This window comes from Schistocerca piceifrons, chromosome 2, assembly GCF_021461385.2.
Source record: "Schistocerca piceifrons isolate TAMUIC-IGC-003096 chromosome 2, iqSchPice1.1, whole genome shotgun sequence".
In the NCBI taxonomy this organism is placed as follows: domain Eukaryota; kingdom Metazoa; phylum Arthropoda; class Insecta; order Orthoptera; family Acrididae; genus Schistocerca; species Schistocerca piceifrons.
The window spans coordinates 231,726,471-231,733,345 of record NC_060139.1 but is presented as its reverse complement, the minus strand read 5'-3'; the positions used below and the strand labels follow the sequence as shown (position 1 = coordinate 231,733,345).

At 53.3% G+C, this 6,875-nt stretch overlaps 1 non-coding gene across 1 annotated transcript; it reads right to left on the bottom strand.

Annotated features, from left to right (window-relative positions):
• Positions 1–4,248: 4,248 nt before the first annotated feature.
• Trnat-ugu lies at positions 4,249–4,323 on the bottom strand. The gene has a single exon. It is a non-coding gene; the product is annotated as a tRNA-Thr (tRNA).
• Between the last annotated feature and the right edge of the window lie 2,552 nt (positions 4,324–6,875).

Genomic DNA, 6,875 nt, shown 5'->3' with positions numbered 1-6,875 from the left:
GAATCACATTTTTGCTACACTAGGTTGCTGGTCGTCTCCACAAACGCCGTCATCGAGGTGAACGGCAGCTCGAAACGTGCAGCGCACCACGGACGCAGGCTGGTAGGAGTAGTATTCTGCTGTAGGAGGAATTCTCCTGCGCTTGCACGGGGCCTGTGGTGTCACCGCCAGACACCACACTTGTTAGGTGGTAGCCTTTAAATCGGCCGCGGTCCGTTAGTATACGTCGGACCCGCGTGTCGCCACTATCAGTGATTGCAGACCGAGCGCCGCCACACGGCAGGTCTAGAGAGACTTCCTAGCACTCGCCCCAGTTGTACAGCCGACTTTGCTAGCGATGGTTCACTGACAAAATTACGCCCTCATTTGCCGAGACGATAGTTAGCATAGCCTTCAGCTACGTCATTTGCTACGACCTAGCAAGGCGCCATTATCATTTGCACCCCCTGCGGGTCCGGGGTAAGAATAGGCCCGAGGTATTCCTGCCTGTCGTAAGAGGCGACTAAAAGGAGTTTCAACCGTTTCGGCCTTCCATGTGATGGTCCCCCTTGGGGTTTGACCTCCATTTTTCAAAATTCTTCAGAAGTACGAGCCTTTTGGGGAAGGACACCTTACGTGGTGTATCACTGGTCTTCAGTGCACTAAGACCTTGGCACTAAGCATTGTAACGGCGTTGTAACCATACTAACTATTCCTCAAATTGGGACTAAACGCCTGATGGGTTGTACAAGTTACGCCCATAGTGCGTCCTCATCTGTACCTACGATCATGATGGACTTTCCATGGCACCCGAAATCCAGCACGGGAGCCAGCCCGTTGTGGTGGTGTCGTCATGTACCCTCTAGGTTGTAGCCCCCTGACAACACAGGGATCGTACTGCCGATACCTGAGCTGCACCCTCCCCATGTCGCCCAAGGAGTAGATGCCCGTCTCCTTGGGGCATCAGGACTCCCGGCAACGGTCATCCTGCCAGGTGGCCCTTGCTGAGGCTGGGTGGCGCCCATGGGGAGAGTCCCTTGTCGGAGTGGGTGGTATCAGGGCGGACATTTCGCAGATGAAACGTCAACATATATCAGGTCACTCTGCAGCCGAGTCTTTTAAGAAGAAAGGTACTGTCTCTGGTTCTGGTTCTCCTGCCCTTTCCCACTTGGCCACTCCCTGGGAGGAAGGACAGGCCCACCGGCTTGGGGCGAAGTACTTCCCCCGCTATTTGGTCTGTTCTCGGACTGATGGGGGGACGTTCGCCACCTCCAAGCCCATGTTCTTTGTTCGGCACATTGAGGACATCTTCGGGGAAATCGAGGCTCTCAGTAAAATGCGTTCGGGGTCCGTTCTTATAAAGACCACCTCCGCCACACAGTCGGCGGCGCTCCAGGTGTGCGACCAACTAGGGGACATCCCAGTGTCCATTGTCCCGCACCCGGCACTGAATAGGACGCAGGGGGTTATTTTTCATCGGGACCTCCTGCTGCAATCTGATGCGGAGCTCAGGGCCAACCTGAAGCGCCGAGGCATGCATTTCGTCTGTTGAGTCCAGCGCAGCCCCAAAGACCATCGCATCGACACCGGGGCCTTTATCCTCGCCTTCGAGGGGGACGTTCTCCAAGAGAAGGTAAAGGTGATGTGCTACCGGTGCGATGTCCGACCTTACGTCCCGCCTCCTATGCGCTGCTTTTGGTGTTTGCGCTTTGGGCACATGTCGTCACGGTGTGAGGCTGAGCCCCTTTGTGGCGATTGTGGACGTCCTCTTCATGAGGAACATACATGCACCCCACCACCTCGGTGCGTTAATTGTCCTGGCATCCACTCGCCTTGATCTTTAGACTGCCCCGCGTATCAGAAGGAGAAGAAGATTCAAGAACTCAAAACTTTGGATCGTATCTCTTATTCTGAGGCCAGGAAGAAGTATGACCGCCTCCATCCCGTGACGTTGACAACTTCGTTTGCCTCAGCCATGTCCACTCCTTCCACAGTATTCTCACCCCTATCCTGTCCCCACTCCACCTCCTCCCCCCATCCGGGGTCTATGCCTCCGCCTCCCAAATCCCTCCCTTTCAAATCCTCCCCCACCCGCGTCCCCCGCCCCCTCTGCCCCAGGGGTCACCCTTCCTCCTCCTCCCCCCCCGCCCCGCCGCCTGAGAAGCGGTCCTCTTCTCAGGTGTACATCGGGGAAACGTTCCGGACCCTGGCTTCCGAAGTCCGGCATTCCCAAATGGACCCCGTGTGTGAGGACCTTCTTCGGGTCCCTGTGCCTCCTCGGACTTCCAAGAAGGCTTCCAAGAAGAAGTCTCTATCCCCCTCTCCACCCTGGCGCGTTTCGTCTGACGCTCCATCCGTGAGTCGCTGCTCCCGGCCGTCCTCATTTTCGCCAGGACGCTCTGCTGCCAGGCGCTCAGCTGGCCTCTCGTCAGCAAATGATGCTGCCCCTCCTACGCAACCCGGGACAGCGGCCGCAGCTGGCGACGACTCGATGGAACAGGATCCGCCTCCCACTGGTTGTAGCGTTGTTCCCTCGAAACCTGGCCCTCCGCGGCCATCGAGAAGACCAGCTCTTCCCCCGTCTCGTTCCCCCCTTTTTTCTGACTAGCGATGGCCTTGTTACATTGGAACATAAGAGGTATTTGATCTAATCGGGAGGAATTACAACTGCTCCTCCACCTGCACTGTCCGCTCGTCCTTGGTCTCCAGGAAACCAAGTTGCGCGCAACTGATCGTATTGCCTTTACCCACTATACCTCACAGCGGTATGACCTCACCCCTGTGGACGGTATTCCAGCTCATGGTGGGATCATGTTGCTCGTTCGGGACGATGTCTATTACCATCCCATCCCACTGACCACCCCACTCCAAGCATTAGCTGTCCGTATTACTCTTTCTGCCTTTACTTTTTCAGTTTGTACCGTCTACACTCCATCATCATCCGCAGTTAGTTGGGCTGACATGATGCACCTGATTGTTCAGCTTCCTCCGCCGTTTTTATTGTTTGGCGACTTCAATGCCCATCATCCCCTTTGGGGCTCTCCTGCATCCTGTCAAAGAGGCTCCCTCTTGGCGGATGTCTTCAACCATCTCAATCTTGTCTGCCTCAATACTGGCGCCCCGACTTTCCTCTCGGACTCTACTCATACCTACTCCCACTTGGACCTTTCGATCTCTTCTACCACTCTTGCCCATCGGTTTGAGTGGTATGTCCTTTCTGACACCTATTTGAGCGACCACTTCCCCTGTGTCGTTCGTCTCCTGCACCACACCCCATCCCCACGTCCTTCGCGCTGGAACATACTGAAAGCTGACTGGGGACTTTACTCCTCCCTGGCGACCTTTCTGGACCAAGATTTTCTCAGTTGTGACAGTCAGGTCGAATACCTCACGGCTGTTATCATCAATGCTGCCGAACGTTCCATTCCTCATACTACCTCTTCTTCACATCGCGTTTCCGTCCCCTGGTGGAATGAGGCTTGTAGAGACGCTATCCGTGCTCGACGACGGGCTTTACGCACCTTTCGCCGCCATCCTACGTTGGCGAATTGTATTGGATACAAACGACTCCGAGCGCAATGCCGTAGAGTCAAAGACAGCAAAAAGGCTTGTTGGGCCCCTTTCACCAGCTCCTTTAACAGTTTTACTCCCTCTTCTGTCGTCTGGGGTGGCCCACGCCGGCTGTCGGGCATTAAGGCCCACTCCTCGGTACCTGGCCTGACATCAGGTAATGAGGTCCTTGTTGATCCTGTGGCTGTCTCCAACGTCTTCAGCCGCTTTTTCGCGGAGGTTTGAAGCTCCGCCCATTACCACCCTGCCTTCCTTCCCAGGAAAGAGGCAGAAGAGGCTCGGCGACCTTCCTTCCACTCGCTGAATCTGGAAACTTATAATGCCCCTTTACTATGCGGGAACTCGAAAGTGCGCTTGCACTGTCCCGGTCCTCTGCTCTGGGGCCAGATGCCATTCACGTTCAGATGCTGGCACACCTTTCTCCGGCGGGCAAAAGCTTCCTTCTTCATACCTACAATCGCGTCTGGAACGAAGGTCAGGTCCCCATGTGTTGGCGTGACGCCGTCGTTGTTCCTATACCCAAACCCAGGAAGGATAGACACCTTCCTTCTAACTATATATGACGGTAGTATCTGTTCCCGAAAGAACAGTTACCGTGGATGACGATGCAGCTTTGCTAGAAATGAAATGATAATTAAATAGACACCCTAGCTGCAAGCAGACGTTGATACACTTCATTGGGGACATGTTGAAAATGTGTGCCCCGACCGGGACTCGAACCCAGGATCTCCTGCTTACATGGCAGACGCTCTATCCATCTGAGCCACCGTGGGCACAGAAGATAGTGCGTCTGCAGGGACTTAACCCTTACACACTCCCCGTGAGATCCACATTCCTTCTTCGCCGATTCTCTCGACCGTCAGTACGGGTTGTATGTGTCTGCCCTGCTGCCCCCTGGAGTCCGCTTCCGTCGCCTGCTTCGACAATTGGATTTTGCCCTCCCTACCACCTTCAGAGAGGGTGAGAGCCCGACACCACCTTGGCTCCAGGCTCCGGTTCATATTTATCTCGACCTCAGCTCGCTCCCGAAGGAGGGTACTCCGGCTGCAGTGTATTGCTCACGGTTAGTCGAACTTCATGCGCGACTTGCCAGTCACACCTTTATTTACACCGATGGCTCAAAAACTGACGATGGTGTCGGCTGTGCCTTTGTCGTCAGGGCCGTCACCTTTAAATACTGGCTCCTCGACCAATGTTCCAGCTTTACGGCCGAGCTTTTTGCTCTCCATCAGGCCGTTCAGTATGCCCGCCGCCACCGCCATTCATCGTATGTACTCTGCTCTGATTCACTCAGTGCTCTTCAGAACCTTGGAGCTCCCTATCCGGTCCATCCCTTGGTGCAACGGATCCAGCAGTCCCTCCATTCTTTCGCTGATGATGGCTCTCCTGTCAGCTTTCTGTGGGTTCCCGGACATGTAGGAGTGCCTGGGAATGAGGCTGCTGATGCTGCAGCCAAGGCTGCAGTCCTCCTGCCTCGGCCAGCCTCCCATTGTGTCCCGTCATCTGACGTTAGTGGGGTTGTTTGTAAGAGGCTTGTGTCGTTGTGGTGGGATACTTGGTCATCCCTTCAAGGAAACAAGCTCTGGACAGTAAAACCATTCCCAACTGCTTGGACAACCTCCTCCCGACCATCTTGGCGAGAAGAGGTCCTTCTGACCAGGTTGCGGATTGGGCATTGCCGGTTTAGCCACCGCTACCTGCTCTCTGGTGACCCAGCCCCGCAGTGCCCTTGTGGTCAAGCATTAACAGTGTGCCATGTTTTATTGTCGTGTCCCCGCTTTAGTCAATCTCATGTTGTCCTGTCCCTGCCATCTACTTTACCGGATATTTTAGCCAATGACGCTCGAGCAGCTGCTTTGACTGGCTTGTCCAAAGACATCTAACTCTTTTACTTATTTTATCTGCATCTTTGTAAGGACTTTTTGGTGTCCCCCCCCCCCTCCCATTGAGTTTTACTAGATTCTATGTGCTCTAACAATTGTGACTGGGCGCTAATGACCTCAGTAGTTGAGCGCCCTTAAACCAAAAAAAAAAAAAAAAAATTATCATTTGCTATTTATCTTGTGATGCATGTACCGTCAGACCGATGTTCACCAATTATGGATTAAAGTTAAGTATTCCAGCAGCTTCGTACTTTATTTGCTAGACTCAAATCCTTTAACTGTTCCAGACCTCACGCCAGCCTGCGTGAGCTTAAACGCGTGCGTTTTGGCTACCCGTCACAGTGGATTGACTGTCTTGCCAGTCCACAACATTTTGGCGACGAGCTAAATCGCGTTTGTACCAAAACTGTTGCCCTGATTTGCTTGTGTCATGGCTTCGCCACAATCTCCAGATGTACTGTCCGAATTTTATCGTTTGCAGAATCAGCAGACGCAGGCCTTGCTGGATGCACTTGGACAGCTCATCCAGGGTCTACGTGCAATTCAAAACGATGCGGCAGCCGCCGCTACACCGCTCCCGCAGCCACAACACACAGTTGCATCACCTTTTCGTCCTTTTGATGCGGCATTGGAAAGGTGGACGGAGTGGTCACACCAATTTGGATTCCATCTCGCCGCCTACAGAATTCCAGGTAATGAGCGGCAGCCTTTTCTCCTTTCCGCCGTAGGCGTCCGGACGTACCATGTGATAGTGAAATTATTTCCCCGACGCGACGTAGCGACTCTGTCTTACGACGAGATTTTGTCTGCATTAGATGCATATTTCAAAGAATCAGTCAATGTAGTTGCAAAAAGGTATACCTTCTTTCGTACAAAATGTACGGCCAGACAGACTAATAGGGAGTGGGTTGCAACTTTGCAAGGCCTTACTAGGGATTGTGCTTTTGAGTGTGAATGTGGACTCCCTTATTCAGATACTATGGTACGTGATGCTATTGCACAGAACGTTTCTGATGTTCATATAAGGGACCAGACTTTAAAACTAGTCAATCCCTCCCTTCAACAAGTGATAGACATATTGGATCGGCAAGACACACTTGACTTTGCTCAGGAATCATTTGAAACTTCACCAGCAGTGAGTCACATTAACCGGCCCGCCGGGCGAGCTGCACGGAACAGTAAACTGCCCTCGCGCCCATCCGCGCAGCTGCCGCCAAGCTCTCCGCCACATGTGCCACGCAAGCAAGCAAACGCAATGCTAAAATCATGCCCGCGGTGTGCTACTAGACATTCATGTGAGAATTGCCCGTCACGCCAGGCTATTTCCTTTTTCTGTAATAAAAAAGGACATGTTCAAAGTGTTTGCCAGAAAAAACTCGATCGGACACTCGCAGCCATTCCAGGCCCTTTGCTTTGCGCCGGAATCGGAATCGAACCCAGAAT